The sequence below is a fragment of the Ambystoma mexicanum genome, chromosome 3p (genome assembly GCF_040938575.1).
Source record: "Ambystoma mexicanum isolate Mex_15411 chromosome 3p, UKY_AmexF1_1, whole genome shotgun sequence".
NCBI lineage: Eukaryota > Metazoa > Chordata > Amphibia > Caudata > Ambystomatidae > Ambystoma > Ambystoma mexicanum.
In genome coordinates, this window is record NC_090925.1 from 354,012,963 (window position 1) to 354,032,675 (window position 19,713).

The 19,713-nt window shown below is 49.6% G+C and overlaps 1 protein-coding gene across 2 annotated transcripts in view; it reads left to right on the forward strand.

The window, feature by feature from the left end:
- MYLK2 (myosin light chain kinase 2) overlaps positions 1-19,713 on the forward strand; it is a 315,549-nt gene that overhangs the window by 58,502 nt on the left and 237,334 nt on the right. The window lies entirely within an intron of this gene.

A 19,713-nucleotide genomic window follows, 5' to 3' on the forward strand; every position in this document is an offset into this window, starting at 1 on the left:
TGTCTATCAAAAATTGATGTTTCCTATTTCCCACTACCATTTCAACGTAGGGACCTTTCTGATTAATGGGAATAGGTGTAGGTTCCAAACCCTGCTTCGGGCAATCCTAACTAAACAAAATATCATCAAAAGGAAGCTCTTCAGATAGATATGCAGCAGAAGGATGATCTAATATGTTTCTAGTATCCACACTCGAAGTCTGATTATCCTGTGAAAAAGGTTGCTGGGGATCCTGTGAAAACTGGCCTCTACCAGGGCCCCCTACACCTGGCCGTCCTCTGGATCGTCTACCCATATTTCCAAATGTGTTATTCGACCTCTGTCGAAGGATGGGGCATTGTGCACGCCAATGACTCTCCTGGTGACAATAGGCACACTGGTTAATATTCACAGGACCCAAGGGCACATTCCGTTGTGGAACATACTGACCTCTAATCTGCGAACTACCCCCTCTGGGGCCTCTAACAATTTGCTGTAACAATACTTTAGTCTTCAAATCACCTTTTCTCTTCTCAACTCTATCTTTTTCATTATTGACACGGTTCTCGTAGTACTGAGCCATGTGCAGTACTTCTGATTGGGATTTCGCCTGCCAAGCGCTCTCAGAAGACATAATTTGTGACTGGATGTCAGGCAGCAATCCACGTACAAATTTGTCCACAAATAATCTTTTCCAAGACTCTGTGCCTAAGTCTTGTCCACTGAAATCCGAGAATACCTGGTCGAACCGATTAAAGAACTCGGTAGCACCCTCAGATTTTCCTTGGACACAGGCCGTAAGCTTGTCCCAAATAATTCTCTTTTCGGGGATTATAGTTTTCAGTTTTGCAATGATTCTGTCAGGCAAAGTTAGTATCACCTGAGGCGGTCTCTCACCAGCTGGCCTTTCCCCATCAAGCCTAACTATGTTAGCCCATGTATCTCCCAACCCTGGTATGTCGTCTATAGTTCTAACTTGTTTCCACAAATCTACAGGCAGGAGTACAGGGAATAGCAAATCAATGTCGCCTAGGGTAAACACTGAGGACTGCAAAACAGACTCTATCTCTTTATAGAACCCTGTTGGATTTTTCCTAATGTCAGGAATAGTTTGTCTAATAGTATTCACTTCCTGTCGTGAAAACGGGACGTGAACAAACTGCGATACATAATGTGCAGGAATGTCCACAGCAGGTGTACCTGCTGCAGCATTAGCAGGAATCTCAACCTTTGGGACAAATGTCGGAAGAACCTCTCTCATAGGCAACTGAGATGCAGGCAACTCCGAACGCTTACTAAGCAACAGAGCTAAGTCGAGTGCTAAAGCAGTTGAAGAAGTGTCAAGTGAAAAAGCTCTCTTATAAATGCTCAATAACTCTGTGGGACAACTAACCTTTCTCTTTAAACATTCATCCTGCAGGTACTCTACCATTACCTGTATCACTTTCCTCTGCATTTCTAGCGTATATTGACTGTATGTGTCATATGCCTCAACTGGAGTTATCGATATGTCTGAAATCCATCTAATCGCATCTTTTGTACAAATTCGCGCCTCCTCAGATGTCGATTTACGACACAGAAGAAATCGTTTCTGTACATACATACTTTCTTCTTCGTCATCCTCATTCCGTAACCTTTCCAACTCCTTTCTATACTCAAATATCCTCTCAACATGCTCATGTACCTTCTCCACAGCGTCTCTCGAAAACGCTAAAGTATTCAGGTCCCTCAACCCTTGTGGGAGGTCTGCATTATTTAATTTACCCCACATTACACATAAATGAATCCCTAAACCTTCAATGAAAACATTTTTCTCAGGAAAATTATCCATATTAGAAAGTGTGGCAAGAACATTAGCTCGATCATCTCTCTCTATACAATGCTTAGCCCATGCAAACAAATCCTGTTTCTTTTCTGTAGGAACAGTATTACGAGTAACAATCCTCGACCCCGCACCATGATCAACTACAAGCGGTACAGAACTACTTGGGAGTGAGGGTGCAGGCAAATTCAATGGAGGTACTATTACTGGTGCAATGGGAAGAGGCAGAGGAGCAGGTGGAGGAACAACAACCGGAGGAATAGGAACAACAGGTTGAGCAGGAAGAGCAGGAATAACAGCAGGAAGAGGTACAGCAGGAAGAAGAGGAACATACGGAGGTGGTGCAGAGGCACCAGGCCTTCGTTCATTTAACAATTTGTCGATAAACTCATCAGAAACATGAAGATCTTTAGAAGGATAGATTTTCTGAATACCGAGTGAGAAAGCCCTGTCCATATTCCTAACCGACTCAGACTGTTTGTCCTGATCATATAACAACGCCTTTTCAGCATTTGTTTTATGACGGCGCACATGTTTCTCCCTACTTTTAAGCTGCTGCAACGCTTCTCTTTTCCAATTTTGCAAAACATCAAATGCTGCAGGTCTGGCCTTCTTTTTTAACAAGACTGACTCTAAATATTCAATATGAGGGATCTCAAAACTACCATTGACTGGCCACTGAAGTTCGGAAGCATGTCTGGTTTGTCTGTGCCAAATTGTATTAAATACTACACTTCCAATGCCATGATTAAAGTACATAGTACATGCCGGTGACCCCTCCTGTGGTGCCGGATGGCTAAATTCCAAAGATTGTCTATCGCTGCGGAATAATGCCCTAAAGCAGCTAGACAATTTCCCAGGCATTTCTCAAATACTCAGTGTTACCTGGTCAATAATTGTGTCTGCAGATACAATGCGCCAAATTCAAATTGTCAGGGTTGAATTAAGAGTCGGGTAACGACTCACCTGACCAAACCTAAGGAGGACCGATCGGTTTACAAAGGACTTACCTAACAAATTTTACCTTGTGTATGGTGATTTCGGCAAATCTGCCCGCCTCAAAAAATTGACCCTCGTCAAGATGCCGTCTCAGACCACACGGCTATCGTCCAGGGAACGGATCGTGCAGCACTGTTGAGGTGTCGCGTCTTTTTCAGTCGGGCCCGTTATGTCACACCGTCCGATCCCGGTCCGATAGCGTGCGTCAACCTTCAATAATCCGGCATCAATCTTGAGGGTCCCTATTCCGGGCGCCAACTGTGAAAACAAGGAAATAATATGAGGCAGGGTAACCAAAAAGGAAACACACCAAACACAGGTTACAAAGGAACATACAAAGTACTTTATTTTATACTGAATCCAGTTACAAAAGAACAGAACAAAATTCAGATAGCTATCGACCCTCAGTACAACACAGCGAACTCCGGCGTTGTTTGGTGTGCTCAGTGAGTGCAAATATTCATTGAAACAGTCAGGCTTTTATACATTTCTCCAGCCTGTTGTCCAGCCTTTCTTCAGGTTAACCATTCCATAAATAAGTTACTGCTCTAGGGTCCCTTGCCAGGTCAAATCTAGTTCATCTTAGGTTTATACATTAAGAAATGGTAATAATGTATGCTCTAGGCCTAACATTACAATGCAGGACTTAATTTATACAATATAGTTAAGCAGGTGTTCTCATTCAATTATAGATCAGTTTCGGTGATACAGGTAATCCATTGCACACAGGTCAGCAGAAGGACAAGGTCTCAGCTCATGACCCTAACAAGTGGCCTGCAGGCAAGTTATACATTAGCTGTACAGAGGTCATGACAATCGAGTTCTGTTCTGAATAACATAGGCTACCATTTTAGCTCACATGGTGACTTTATAGAGCAAGAAAACCTAAAATGGCGGCTTGACCCAAAATGACAGTTTACATGGTTTCTAAGGTCAGGACCTTGCAATGCGAGTTTATTCACATGTAGTTTATAAGCAGCTTGTTAGCAGCTTGGCGTAGGCCAATATACATATATTCATAGCAATAGGAGGCACGATATAATTTCTAGTTTGACAATAAGTTATGTTATGTTAAAGGTTATTATACCATGCGCTGTTGCCACCTGCATGGTTTCTTGGTGCTCTGGCGGATCTGCAAAGCAAGGGGGAGGGTGGGTACGTTAGTAGGACTGAGTGGGAGAAAGAGCAAGAGAGCTGTGATGTGCTGTTGGCAGTATCAGTATGGTTTACACTGTTCGCTGAGCGTAGCTGCCATGTGCTTGTTGGGTGAGGCCATGTCTGCTTTGTTTCATTGTTGTGGCGTAGTGAAGTGCGTGCGGTTTGCTGTGCTGTAGAGGTATGGTTCTGTTTAGTTCAGAGTTTGAGAGGTGTATGCAGAAGGATGAGTTTTTAGTAAGGTTGATTAGTGGCAGAACTTAATGAAGTTAACCCCAGTTCACATCTAAGTAAAGCTAGAGGAACACTTGCTGAGATCCCTAGACCCGGTCACCAAAATGTTGCATCTAACTAATTCAGTGGAAGATGATGACGACTAGTGTTCCGTATTAAACCAAAGGCAAAGACTTGTGTTTATACAGGGCATGTATGGGGGCGCGGAGGCAGAGAAAGCCTCCATATGTTATGCCCAGGCCTATTTAAATGAAAGATTGTTCTCAGCCTCCAGGCCCAAATAGGACTATTCAGTAACTTCTTCCAAAGGCTAATTATTTAACATCCATTTAAATGTGTTTTAGTTATTTTAAAAAAATCACTTTTGATTACAGGTTAATAATTAGTCGTGGAGTGCTTTTAATGCGGCTTGGAGGCCCAGTTCGGTGTGGTCAAAGAGTACAATATCCTACGCATACGCAGGCCAAATTATCTGGACTTGCCGTCAAGGCCTTCATTTGTATCAGTGTTGCCTGTCAAGTGACCCGCCGAGTGCCAGCAGGCCTTACTTTAGCAGTGGGAGTAACGACCTTATCCAATCAAGCAACAGGATGTCTAGTCCGCGCCACTGCTTAGTTCTTTTTCACATGCAATTACGACAGATGCTATCAAACGCTGACGAAAAGTGGATAAAGGCCACGTATAAAGGTGACAGCTCTTTAGTCCGTGCGGTTTTAGTCAAGGTGTTAAAGGTCGCGAACAGTGGAACCATTTTCTCTAAAACCTATTCAGTTCTTTGGGAAAAATATCACTTCTTCAGCCCATTTTTTAATTCTCTTTAATATTATAGCTGCAAAGATTGTGCAGAAGCCGTTCAGAATCTTTGCAGCTATATTTATTTTATTGTATTGAGGTTCCAAAGCGCCAACTTAAAACATACATTGTTTCAAGGAGCAGGAAGCGCCAAAAAAGGAAGTACACACAAACATTATGCAAGTAATGCACACTTTGCTCTAAAGAAGGGCCAGTGTGTGCGAAAACTGCTGGAATGTACACAGGAGTGGTCGATAACTGTGTCAGCTTGATGAAGTGACGTTGCGTGCCCCCTGTTGTGGGGGGCCCGCTATGGACATCCAGCGGCCCACCGGATTGCTATGGACACCAGCACTCAAAAGTCCCACTGCCCATGGGGGTTAGGGCCTGCCCTGGACATCCAGTCGGCCCCATGGTGCTATAGGACTCCAGCACCATTAGGGGCGGGGGCACAGCCAGCCATATCCATGTCCGTGCAGACCTCTGCCACCGTACTGGCACAAGGGTCCCACGGCATCAGGGCATGCAGGCCTGTGCCTCCACTGGTAGGCTTGCAGGCCTACATAAATGAGACACAGACTCAGTCGTTCCTCTTGGGAATTTGCAGCCGTTCTGTCTCACGTGCCTGCAGGGGCCTTCTTAAAAGCGCAATGCACATGGGAGGGCGACATCACATTTAAAAGGGCCACACACGTGGGGGCTACCAACACAGCACTCCTCCTTTTTCATAACAAACAAACAACAGTTGCTGAAACAGAGATGATCCATCACAGAACGACAAGGCTTATCACGTGGAAATTATGGTGTAGACAGATAGTAGGATATGCCACTGACACATACATAGGTACTCAGTTTGTTAAAGACATAACACATACTAACGCACTGTAAATATACTCAGCGGGTGACAGTCGTAGTTGGCGACCCGCCTATGGAATGGTGGCAGTTCTACCACCTTTTACAAGACCCTTTATTAAACTAGGGTGTGGAACTGCAACTACTGAATAACGCCGTTGTTAGCTGCTGGCACCATATAGAGCACACCTACAAACTGCGGGATCACAGCTTCACAAAATTGTTCTTTAATGAGACCACTTTAAGCACGTAGCTAATATGCAGGCACACCGCATAGCAACACGTGTTTACTGAGTACTCTTTAAGCAATTGCAGGACTGCTGGAGACCAGTTCACCTTCCATCAGTGTCCGTTCAGGATAGCCGCTTCCACGGGTCATGGGCACTCCATGGCACAAATCACAGGTCAGTAAAGCCGCACCTGGGGACACCAGGGGCCACATCGGCCTGTTCAGGTAGGCAGCAAGACATGGGTGGCAGGGTGTCTAGGCGGCACCACGTTGATGTTATCACTCACCCCGCTTCCTTGGCCATGCTCCCCCGGTCAGGAGTGTCACTTTGCTACATGGGCACAGGAGAGCACACAAGCACTTGCTCAGAGCTGCAACCCTTACCTATTGCACTGCTTCTCGGCGGTGGGTGTCTGGGCCACAACTTCCCCTCCACCAGCCAGGAGTCACTACTGTTGATGGGGCAATTATCCTGGCCAGTCTTCTCTTCCCTTCTTACTGGCCGGATAGCTGGGTAGTTGCCATTTCAGTTCAGGGTTCGCCGGATCGCACCTGGGGCCACATCGGCCTGGGTCATGGATTGTGGGCCCGGTCGGGTGATACTCATGGCACTCAGGCAGCACGACACTTGTGGCAGAGCATCAGGTTTTCACTCCTTCCTTCGCTCCCCCAGGCAGGATTTGTCGACAGGACGCTGCCATTCGTCGAAGGCTCACAAGCACTCAACTTTTAGTTGCAACCCTCATCTATTGCCTTGTGCAGTTGCCAGCTCAGTTGCTCTGTGGGTGTCCTGTGCCCGCCACTGCTGTTAAAGGGGCCATAGAGTGCAGTATTGCCACCTTCCTTTCTAGTCCGCATACCACAGGGATCCTCTACTTCAGAGCCACAACGCTGTGTCATGGAATGGCATGTTACCAGACCTTATCCAGCTGCTGGTTGGCAGCCCAGAGTTGTGGCTTGGCTTGCCTGGACTAAGTCATGTGTACCCTTGTGGAGGCAGGATGACCGGAACTGGGTTACCCTGCCTTTGGACATTGCAGAAACAGGGTTTCAGGCAGCACTTCCCTGTATTGCGGATTCTTCCAACCCTTTGCCCACAGGGTGCAGTGCACCCCATTCGCTGCACAGACAACCTGGGGACACAGATGGCGATTCTGTATTGGAATTCCGAACTGGAGTCTCTCCACCTTCACTGCCCACTGGCTCCTCTCAGTGGGAGCATTTCTGTGTCCCATGCCCTGTGCTAGCATGGAGCACTGCATCTCGTATCACTGCCTTGTCATGGCCCGGGTCCATCAGGGAAGGGACACACTGCTTTTCTCTGCTCCGACGTGGAGCACTTTGCTTCCCCGATGCACATTTGCAGTTGTTAAATGCGCCAACCCGCAGCGCTGCATTCTTTTCTTGTTTTTTTCTCCGTTCCAGGCCAGTCCCCCAGGCTGGTCCCACCTTGTCCTCAGACGTTAGAGTCGACCCCTGAAACTTCCATACACCCACCATCTGCTCCCCACCAAGAATGAGATTCTGTTTCTCAGCTGTGCCAATTCAGTCCTTCCTGCACCAGCTACTCGCACCAGTGTGCACCTTGGAGAGCTCCGACCATGTAGTAAGCGTAGGCATTACCACCAGTGGGCCGGTGATCTTCTGTCCATTGATGTACTTGCTTCCCTTGGGACCATATGGAGCCTTGGGCTACCCCTCTGGCATGGAGCACACACCGGTATTTTACTGGCGGGCCCGGGTACTGTAGAGGGCCATGTGCACATGGTCATTACACTCCGATGTGGAGCACATCAAAGAACTCGCTCCCTCATGGCCCAGGATGTTGCCGGGACTTTTCTTTTGCTTCCCTTAAACTACAACTGGGTGGCCCAGGTTCTCTTCGGGGGCTGTTCTCCCCTTAGATAGCACTGACGTGGATCTCTTCTATGCCTCTGATCAGGACCGGGGTCTTACTGGGGGCCACACTTTGCCAGGGATGCAGGCACAACCATACTTGTGATCGCGGGCATCCTCTGGCTTAGTGTAACTACTGACACAGAGCTGCACGTAATGTCACCACTGGGCAGCCCGGATGTTCTGAGGGCCCTGCCCTTGTTGTTTCATGCACCGACGTGGAGCAGCTGACTGTGCTACCACCGTTGTGCCCAGGGATCTCTGACACCAGAGAATCCTGCATTTCACCTAGGGCGGGAATCCTCTTCATCAGGCTCTTTACCTCTTCACCACACGGCAGTCCAGGATTTGGTCGCTATAGTGGGCCTCTATTCTCACCGCTGTTGGGCCCCAGGATCACTTTACACAGCGGCCCTCTCTTTCAGGGCGGCGGATGCTGCATCATTATTTTGCCGCGGGTAGCACTTCAAAATGTATACCGCAGGTGCCGCAGGGAGATAGGCTGGCTCTCCCTCTGGCTGCACGAGCACCCTCCTCGCAGAGGTCCGCGGCCAGGGGTGAGTCCACCATCAGGGCTCTCCCTCCCTTCTCGCGGCTGCGGTCGCTTCATTTCTTCTCCCCTCACGGCCGGTGTTAAGATGGATTTCTAAACTCTGACCTGGTGGGCAGAAGTTCAGAAGGCCAGCCTAGTTTCTTGGAACAGGGTAACCTCTGGACAAGCCAGACCAATCAAGGTAGCTTTAGCGCCTTTGCAGACCTTCTAGGACGATCACGTGCAGAGGGGTCCCACTGGATGACAGCAGGTGCAGGGTGCCAAACCTTACAGCGGGTCACCAGCGGTTCTTCGACTCAGCTTCGTAGTTGCAGGATACTTGGATCCTATCCTTGGTTCAGTGAGAACTCAGGAGATCGACATGGTATGGGTGTTTCTGGCCTCCTCTTATCCAAAGTTCCCTTAGTGCCAAAACAAAGAGGACCCAATGGGAGATCTGCTCACAAACACACACTCCATACGTGGACCAATCACAGACCACTGTGGTCTAAGGCATTCAGGGCACTCCAGACTCTCTGGCACCCAGGATGTGTATTGAGGACAGACACCCCAGCCCACTTCCTGGAGGCATACACACAAGGCATGCAGAAGCCAGCGAAAGCATTGCGTTTTGTGGGAAATTGCATGACCAAATAAGGACTGGACCAGGTCGACTCGACCTGGGGAAGTTGAGGGGGCAAGATGGCCAAAGGACAGGACAAAGAACCTCGTGGCATGGCTATTTTGGAGCCAGACCACCTATTTGTGCCAAACGCGGTTCAGCACGGTTAACATGGCAGGAAAGGGTTAAAAATAATGCAAAACGATAGCTGCCACCAGCCCTGTTCATGACACATCTGCACAGTTCATAAAAAGTCCAGTGAGAGTATCTAGGGCCTTTGGAAATAACTAAAGACCCAAGTGTGCTATATGATAAGATACATTGCACACTTGTTACATGTTGCACAAAAGTCGCAACATGAGGAAAAGGACTAAGGGAAACAAAGTCTCCCAGTACTGACTGTCTCAAGGGCATGTCAGTTTCCCCATAAAAAGTGAGCAAAAGCCCAGAGGAGTGCAGCTGAAGGCTGTGCTTCTCTGGCAAAGTCAGTCAATGGTGTCTAAACAGCAGCAAAAAGTTTGGGGGTTGACACATGGAGGGAAAATTACACACAATTATGAAATCTTTCCTAACACTCGCCCCTCCCAGACTACGGACAGGGGGAACTAACCCACCCCTGGATGAGTTTCTTGTTCAGGTCGGTTAAACATTCTATACAGCCCATCAACATTGCTATGTTGGACACCTGGCCTATGCTCAATAGTGAAGTCAAAGCCTTGCATACTTATGGACCACCTAAGCAACTTTGGATTCTCTCCCTTCATGTCCATTAGCCACTTTAAGGGCTTATGGTCGGTTTGCACAGTGAAGTGGGTCCCATAGAGGTAGTGCCTCAACTTCCTTAGGGCCCAAACAACAGAGAAACATTCTTTCTTTACTGTGGACCATCTGAGCTCTCTGTCCTTAAGCTGATGACTAATGAAGTCAATAGGGTGTTCCTTACCCTTCTCATCTACTTGTGATAGTACAGCTCCTATCCCAGTGTCAGAGGCATCTGTCTGCACAATAAAATGTCTTTGGTAATCAAGAGCCCTGAGAACAGGGGCCTGGCACAAGGAATCTTTTAAGCCATTGAAGGCCTTCTCACACTCTTCAGACCAAGTTACTTTCTTGGGTTTCTTTGGAGTAGTGAGAGCAGTCAGAGGGGCAGCTATGTTACCATAGTCTGCCATGAACTTTCGGTAGTACCCAGTGAGTGCCAAAAAGGCTCTCACTTGGGTCTGTGTATTGGGGGTAGACCAGTCTTGTACTGCTTGTACTTTACTGGGTAGAGGCTGTATCCTCCCTCCTCCTACTTCATGTCCGAGGTATACCACTGATCCTTGTCCAATCTGGCACTTACTGGCCTTTATGGTCAAGTGGGCCTTCTGAAGAGCCTGTAACACAATCTCAAGGTGTTTCACATGGTCTTCCCAGGTGGCACTGAAAACTTCTATATCATCCAGATATGAAAGAGAGAATTCACCCAACCCATTCAACACATGATTCAAAAGCCTCTGGAAAGTGGCAGGGGCATTCTTCAACCCAAAAGGCATTACCCTGAACTGGTAAAGGCCCCCTGGTTTTGGGAAAGCTGTCTTCTCCTTGGCATGTTCTGCAAGGGCTATTTGCCAATAGCCTGCAGTGAGGTCAAACGTGCTGAGGTACTTGGAGGCACCCAGAGTATCCACCAGCTCATCTGTTCTAGGCAAGGGGTGTGCATCTGTCTTGGTGACAGCATTCAGATCCCTGTAAAGACTACTGGAGGTTACAATCACCCCAAGTTCCAACATTTTGTTGACCTCTGTCTTAATGTAAGACCTTACTTTGTCTGACATTCTGTATTACCTACTTTTGGTAGGTACACTGTCTCCTGTGTCAATGCTACGTTTGCACCAAGTGTCAAACCAGGGGACTGTGAAAACAAGGGGGAAAATTGCCTGAGCAAACCTTTCAACTCATCTTGTTGACCAGAGGTCAGGTGAGGGGCCACATGGACACCCTCAATGGAGCTGTCTGAAGGACTGCTTTGGAACAGGTCAGGAAGAGGTTCTGACTCCTCCTCCTCAACATCTGAAGTCAAGAGCAGTGCAGCGATTTCAACTCTTGGGATGAAAGCATTCAGCCTATTTACATGGAACACTTTTGGAGCCTGACCAGCCCTTCCAAGGTCCACTAAATAGTTGACCTCACCCAATGACTCCACCACTGCGTAAGGGCCTGACCATTTGTCCTGTAGAGCTTGAGGCCTTATAGGATTCATGATCAGGACTTGCTGACCAGGTGTGAAATTGATGAGGGAAGCCTTCTGGACATACCAATGTTTCACCAGAGCTTGCCCTGCCTTCAATTTTTCACTAGGCAGAACCATCAGGAGTACCTTCCTTTTTCTGAGCCCTAGCACATGGTCCACTACATTGGTAGTAATGGGGGGGGTTGGCATCTCCCATCCCTCCTTGACTATGGCTAAGGGTCCCCTTATAGGGTGACCAAACAGAAGTTCAAAGCGGCTGAAGCCAACACCCTTTTGTGGTACCTCTCTGCAGGCAAACAGTAAGCATGGTAACAGAAGATCCCATTTTCTGTTTTGAGGTTTTTCCAGAGCCCCAATCATGCTCTTCAAAGTCCTGTTAAACCTTTCAACTACACAATTTGTCTGTGGGTGATATGCAGATGAAAACTTATAGGTGACACCACATTCCTTCCACATGGCCTGCATATACTTGGACATAAAGTTGCTGCCTCTGTCAGAGACAACTTCTTTAGGGAAGCCAACCCTAGTAAATATGCCAAACAAAGCTTTTGAAACCTTCTAGGCAGTCATAGTTTTCAATGGGATGGCCTCGGGATACCTGGTGGCATGGTCGACCAGCACCATGATAAACCTATTGCCTGAGGATGTTTGGAGGTCAAGGGGACCAACAATGTCAATCCCTACCTACTCAAATGGTACCCCCACTACTGGGAGTGGTACCAGTGGAGCTTGGATTGTTGAGCCACTTTTACCAGATAACTGGCATGAGGCACAACTCCTGCAGTGACTTTCTACTTGCACCCCATCTTGGGCCAGTAGAAGTGCATGGATAACCTTTGCTTGGTTCTCTTGATTTCAAGGTGACCATCAAGGGGCACTTCATGTGCCAGCTGCAGGAGGAAGGGTCTTACAGGAAGGGGACCCACCAACCTCCTATGGCGCCTTCTGTAGACTCTGTAGGCTCACTATACAGGAGCCCACCTTCCCAATAAATCCTGTGTTTCCCAGGAGGTTCACCCTCAAGCTGGGAGCAGGCCTGTCTCCTTAGGCCTTCCAGAGATGGGCACTCACGTTGGCCCTTACTAAATTCTTCCCTGTCAGGACCACCTTCTACTAACAAATCATTTAGTTCAGGATGGTCATGGGGGTCAATAACTTCAGGCATCACCACCCCTCGTCAGGTTCTGGTGCTTGACCAACTACCTCCACCTCTGTGGTAGGTGAGTTAGGGGGAATATTTTCTTTGCCTCTTTTGGATTTTCTTACTCCTTTAGCCTTGGGTTTCCCCTTTGGCTGGGACATGACATTGGTCTTGGCCAGTGCTGCCCTTGTTTGAGACCTTGTGCAGGGTCTTTCAGCTGTATCTCCCAAAATCCCTAAAGCTCTGAGATCATTTCCTAGCAAGACCTTTCCTGGGACATTCCTCTGTATGCTCATGGAATTCTGATTGCTGTACCATTGACAGTAAGAGTTACAGGTATTACTGGGAACATGAGAGGTGGGCCATCAGCCAACTTAGTGGGTGCCAGAGCAGCTCTGGCAACTTCCTCTGGATCTACTAAGGTAGAATCCACTACAGTTCGACTACAACCACTATCCCTCAGAGCTGGAGTATCTACTCCATTGATCAGCACGCTGTCTTTAAAGTAGTGCTTGGTATTATCTGGAATCCTAGCATAAGCCTCTGAGACTTTAGGCTCCCAGGAACCCGGGGAAACTAAAACTACCCCAGCTTCTATCCCACTGGGGAAGGGGTCTGAGGAGAAGGATGCACCTGTAATCTCTTCTTCCTCATAGGAGGAGGAGGCCAGATTAGCAGAGTGGACCCCAAAGGTTTTAACCTTACATCTGGGGTCCCCCTTCACATGGTCAGTTCCTCCACAAGCAAAACAAGATCCACTGGGCTGTTTACATAGGGAGGCTTACTATAACCAGAGTTCTGTTTTGGAGGCTGATCTCCACTACCCTGCGAGTTCTCTTGTGTCATACCCTTATTTTTCTTTTTGTGGCCCTTCTGGGAGGATGCTTTATCCGTTTCTGCACCCTCCTTATCTTTGGACATTTTCCCCTCCTTACCAGGATGAGTCTTGTCCTTATGGGACACTCTATGTGACACCCACAAATCTTCTGCTATGGCAATATTCTTAGGGTCTATCTTCTTCGAATCTGCCAAGTGCTGCTTAAGCTCAGGGGAAGAAGATGCAAAAATGTGTTCAAGCATGACAAGACATATCATAGCTTCAAAGTAGAGACCTTATATCCTTCAACCCAACCAGTCAAGTTTATTAAGGATTCGGTTACATAAGATACCCAAGTACCACCTTCTTTCTTTTTGTACTCTCTGAATCTTTTTAAGTATTAGGCAGGAATCTTTCCAAACTTTAAGATGAGAGTTTGCTTCAACATTGCAGAATCTGCTCTCTCAGCTTTTGACATTTCCATAATGGCACTACAGACAGAATGGGGCAGTCTGCTAAGTACCCAGGCAATGTTATCAGCATTGTCAACTTGTGGAACTTCACATGCATACTAAAATGTATTCAGCCAGTTCATAATGTCATTCTTTTCTTCAGACACACTGAGCAGATCCTTAGGAAACCTTGGATGAGAGGAGGACCCAGACCCATGTCCAGAACCTTTGGATCCATTGGCAGCCTGAAGCTTGGTCAGTTCCAACTGGTGATCCCTTTCTGTATTTCTGCCTGCTCTATCTTCAGTTTGGCCATGTTAAATTCAAGCTCCTTCTGCCTAAACAGCAGTTCTTGTTTCTTGAATTCAAGCATGGCCTCACCGTCAGCACTTGCAGAGGAAACATTAGACATTACATCCTCCAAATCATCATTGTCTCTGTGAACCAGTGCAGCGGCAGAACTACCAGTTCTGCCAGTGGGAGTAGCCCCACCACATTCTGGACTGTCCTCAGAAGCTACGGCACTAAGCTCAGCTTCTTGCCAGTCTATGATTGTTTGGATCATTTCCATTTTTGTGCCATGAGCAGAGACACCTCTCTCAGCACGTATCTTTCTCAATGTTTCAGATTTAGAAGCATTTAAAGTTAACAAGGTACTTGTTTCCATATTGTTAGCTAGGACTATGGCCTTTTTCAGTTATACCACAACAATTCACTATGTGTCCTGGTAGGAATAACTTGAAATGCCCTCACTGGTATGAAACACTGGATACCTTCAGTCCTATCCCACTGCTGTACACCAATTTGTTAAAATGGATTTCTAAACTCTGACCTGGTGGGCAGAAGTTCAGAAGGCCAGCCTAATTTCTTGGAACAGGGTAACCTCTGGACAAGCCAGACCAATCAAGGTAGCTTTGGCAGGCGGTCACGACTAAGTCTCAGGAGGGGTGAGGGTGACTGAAAGACCTCAATGAGCACATAGAGCAGGGACATTTACAAATTACTCCAGACAGGTGTTATATTAAAAATATAGACACAGTTATTACAAGGCCTTTGTAACATAGACCATAGCAAAGGAATCACAGTAACACTAAGTAAACCAACACATCACAATCCTTACATTATATACACAAGACCATTGGGGTCCAAAGGGTTAACTGCACGAAATATGTTGAAAACCTAGAGGGGAAGGAAACAGGCAGTGCAGGTAGTCTTTAGGCCCCTTCAGCATCGACAATACACCTAACTAAGAGGCAGTCCAAGCCCTAAGAAGAGGGGAGCCTTGTGCTCAATAGTACATGCAATTCAAACGCACGGGGGTCTCTAGCAGCTCAGGAAGGTGGGTAAGGCGATGAAGAATAGGTTCCCACTATTCAAGAAGGACCTCCACTTGAAGGCAGAGGCAGTTCAAGAGTTCAGGATGGAGTCGCTATTTCACAATAGCAGTGGAAAGGAGAGGGGCCCTCGGGCTACTCGTGCATAAAAATGGGCCCTTGCGCTAGGGGCCACCATTTGAGGTATTGAGTACTCACCGGTCCCCGACCCAAGCAGACCCAAACTTCAGCAGGTCCGTCCACTTCGCTTGCAAGTTCGAATGTTTCAAAAAGGACGTCTCGGTACCTTTTAGTTCCTGAGATACAGTGATTATTCCCAAACGGGACACTGGCGATTTCTCCGCTCCGGGTGGATGAACTGACCCAGTTTCACTGCAGCAGGCTTCAGGGGCAAGAGGTTCACAAATGCAGCAGAATTGCAAAGGACGTCGCCGCGGCAGAGCTACAGGGTAACCGCGTTTACTCCAGGCCTGGCGCACTCGTCTCACTTCAGACCTGGGAACGCCAATTGTATGAATTCGGTGTGAGGGTGCCATGGACACAGGGCTAGCGGTATACCAAGTTTCGAGGGTCTCCTCGAAATGACGGCGGAGACAGAGCAATGGTCCTGCGTAAACTGGTCAGCCCACTGGTTGGCCCAGGGACACTTCCGAGAAAGCTTACTTGCAGGTTTTGGTGAAGGTGCCGAGAATAGTTGGTCCCACTATTCCAATGGGTCGAAGCGCCTTCGCAGACCTTCTAGGATGATCAGATGCAGAGGGGTCCCACGGGACGACAGTGGGTGCAGGGTGCCAAACCTTCCAGCAGGTCACCAGCGGTTCCTCGACTCGGCTTCGTAGTTGCAGGATACTTGGATTCTATTCTTGGTTCAGTGAGAACTCAGGAGATCAACATTGTATGGGTGTTTCTGGCCTCCTCTTATCCAAAGTTCCCTTGGCGCCAAAACGAAGAGGACCCAATGGGAGATCTGCTCACAAACACACACTCCATACGTGGACCAATCACAGACCACGGTGGTCTCAGGCATTCAGACTCTCTGGCACCCAGGATGTGTATTGGTGACAGACACCCCAGCCCACATCCTGGAGGCATGCACACAAGGCATGCAGAAGCCCGCGAAAGCATTGCGTTTTGCGGGAAAATGCATGACCAAATAAGGACTGGCCCGGGTCGACTCGACCTGGGGAAGTTGAAGGGGCAAGATGGCCAAAGGACAGGACAAAGAACCTTGTTGCATGTCCATTTTTTAGCCAGGCCACCTATTCGTGCCAAACGTGGTTTAGCGTGGTTAACATGGCAGGAAAGGATTCAAAATAATGCGAAACGATAGCTGCCACCAGCACTGTCCATGACACATCTGCACAGTTCATAAAAAGTCCAGCGAGAGTATCTAGGGCCTTTGGAAATGACTAAAGACCCAAGTGTGCTGTATGGTAAGATACATTGCACACTTGTTACATGTTGCACAAAAGTCGCAACATGAGGAAAAGGACTAAGGGAAACAAACAGGCCGATTCATGTAATTCCTCTCAAAAGTGTCGCACGCGGCTGGCGCACAGCGTGCCTGTGCGAATGTCTGCGCCAGCCGCATGCGATATAATCAATTTCCGCGCACAGCGTATTGATGGATTCTGACCTCCAAAAGCAGACGTGGCGCAGAGTGGCGCAGCGACCCTGCAGCAGCGCCAGTTACGCCCCCAAGAACGCCCTCGCACAAGGAAAAGCCATCAAGATCGCAAAACCATCGCAAAGGGCTGCGCCAACCCTGTACCAGTTTATCGGACTGGCAAACAGCAAACGCAAAGCAGGGAACGCGTATTACGGGTGTCGGGAACACGCGTGCGTGAGAAGTTTCACACGTGACCTAGCCTGGGGGAGCGTATGCGTGTATTTCAGGGCTGCGCAAGAAGTTCCACACGCGATTGGCCAGGGCGCGTGTATTTCAGGGGCTCGCGGGTTGTTTCACACGCGATCGGGCCTGGGGGAGCATGTGCGTGTATTTCAGGGGTGCGCGAGAAGTTCCACACTCGATTGGCCTGGGCGCGTGTATTTCAGGGGCTCGCGGGTGGTTTCACACGCGATCGGGCCTGGGGGAGCGTGTGCGTGTATTTCAGGGCTGCGCGAGAAGTTCCACACGCGATTGGCCTGGGCGTGTGTATTGCAGGGGCTCGCGGGTGGTTTCACACGCGATCGGGCCTGGGGGAGCGTGTGTGTGTATTTCAGGGGTGCACGAGAAGTTCCACACGCGATTGGCCTGGGCGCGTGTATTTCAGGGGCTTGCGGTTGGTTTCACACGCGATCGGGCCTGGGGGAGCGTGTGCGTGTATTTCAGGGGTGCGCGAGAAGTTCCACACGCGATTGGCCTGGGCGCGTGTATTTCAGGGGCTCGCGGGTGGTTGCACACGCGATCGGGCCTGGGGGAGCGTGTGCGTGTATTTCAGGGGTGCGCGAGAAGTTCCACACTCGATTGGCCTGGGCGCGTGTATTTCAGGGGCTCGCGGGTGGTTTCACACACGATCGGGCCTGGGGGAGCGTGTGCGTGTATTTCAGGGGTGCGCGAGAAGTTCCACACGTGATTGGCCTGGGCGCGTGTATTTCAGGGGCTCGCGGGTGGTTTCACACGCGATCGGGCCTGGGGGAGCGTGTGCGTGCATTTCAGGGGTGCGCGAGAAGTTCCACATGCGATTGGCCTGGGCGCGTGTATTTGAGGGGCTCGCGGGTGGTTTCACACGCGATCGGGCCTGGGGGAGCGTGTGCGTGTATTTCAGGGGTGCGCGAGAAGTTCCACACGCGATTGGCCCGGGCGCGTGTATTGCAGGGGCTCGCGGGTGGTTTCACACGCGATCGGGCCTAGGGGAGCGTGTGCGTGTATTTCAGGGGTGCGCGAGCAGTTCCACACGCGATTGGCCTGGGCGCGTGTATTTCAGGGGCTCGCGGTTGGTTTCACACGCGATCGGGCCTGGGGGAGCGTGTGCGTGTATTTCAGGGGTGCGCGAGAAGTTCCACACGCGATTGGCCTGGGCGCGTGTATTTCAGGGGCTCGCGGGTGGTTGCACACGCGATCGGGCCTGGGGGAGCATGTGCGTGTATTTCATGGGTGCGCGAGAAGTTCCACATGCGATTGGCCTGGGCGCGTGTATTTCAGGGGCTCGGGGTTGGTTTCACACGCGATCGGGCCTGGGGGAGCGTGTGCGTGTATTTCAGGGGTGCGCGAGAAGTTCCACACGCGATTGGCCTGGGCGCATGTATTTCAGGGGCTCGCGGGTGGTTTCACACGCGATCGGGCCTGGGGGAGCATGTGCGTGTATTTCAGGGGTGCGCGAGAAGTTCCACACGCGATTGGCCTGGGCGCGTGTATTGCAGGGGTTCGCGGGTGGTTTCACACGCGATCGGGCCTGGGGGAGCGTGTGCGTGTATTTCTGGGGTGCGCGAGAAGTATTACATGCGAATGGCGTGGGTGCGTGTATTTCAGGGGTGCGCGAGAAGTTCCACACGCGATTGGCCTGGGCGCGTGTATTTCAGGGGCTCGCGGGTGGTTTCACACACGATCGGGCCTGGGGGAGCGTGTGCGTGTGCGTGTATTTCAGGGGTGCGCGAGAAGTTCCACACGCGATTGGCCTGGGCGCGTGTATTTCAGGGGCTCGCGGGTGGTTTCACACGCGATCGGGCCTGGGGGAGCGTGTGCGTGTATTTCAGGGGTGCGTGAGAAGTTCCACACGCGATTGGGCTGGGTGCGGGTATTCCAGGGCTGCGCGGGAAGTTTTACACGCTCGCCTACAACACGTATTCATGGAAACGAACGTGGCCAATCCGGAAACACGTACGCCAGCAGGAAGTAGGCGTACGTCCACCCGCACAGCATAAAAGTGCACGCAACAACAAACAAGCTCAGACGCCAGGATGAACATACCATTCCTAGCAGCAGTGGCCGTGGGATACCGCAGGAGGAGGAGGAGGATAGTCCGGGCCAGAATTTTTACACCCAGAACCAGCCTTTTTGGGATGCCTGATGACCATGTGTATGGGAGGTACAGGTTTCCACCTCACATAATACTCGACCTGGTCAGTGAGTGGGAGGATGACCTCACATCAACCACCCTGTGCTCCCAAGCACTCAGCCCCCTGGAGAAGGTCCTCAATGTACTGCACTTCCTGGCCACTGGATCATTTCAGCGGACAAGTGCCATAGAGGGGGGGGGGTGTCACAGGCCACGCAGTCACGCTGCCTACACCAGGTCCTGGCCATCATCACTGCACGCCCATCAGTCCGCAGGCACATATACCTGCCCAGAACACATGCAGAAAGGCAGACTGTTGCCCAGGATTTCTACAGGGTGACACAATTCCCCAAAGTGCTAGGTGCCATTGATTGCACCCATGTGGCTCTACGTCCCCCCTGGGCAACTGAGCACATCTATAGAAACCGCAAGCACTGGCATTCCATCAACGCCCAGGTAGTATGTGATGCCAAGGGAATCATCACCTCAGTATACGCCAACTATCCAGGCTCCACCCACGACAGTTTCATCTACAGAATGTCTACCCTAAACCGGGACATAGAAGCTGGGCGGCATGGCAATACATGGCTGCTTGGTGAGTATAAATTCCACTGCGCATGCATGCA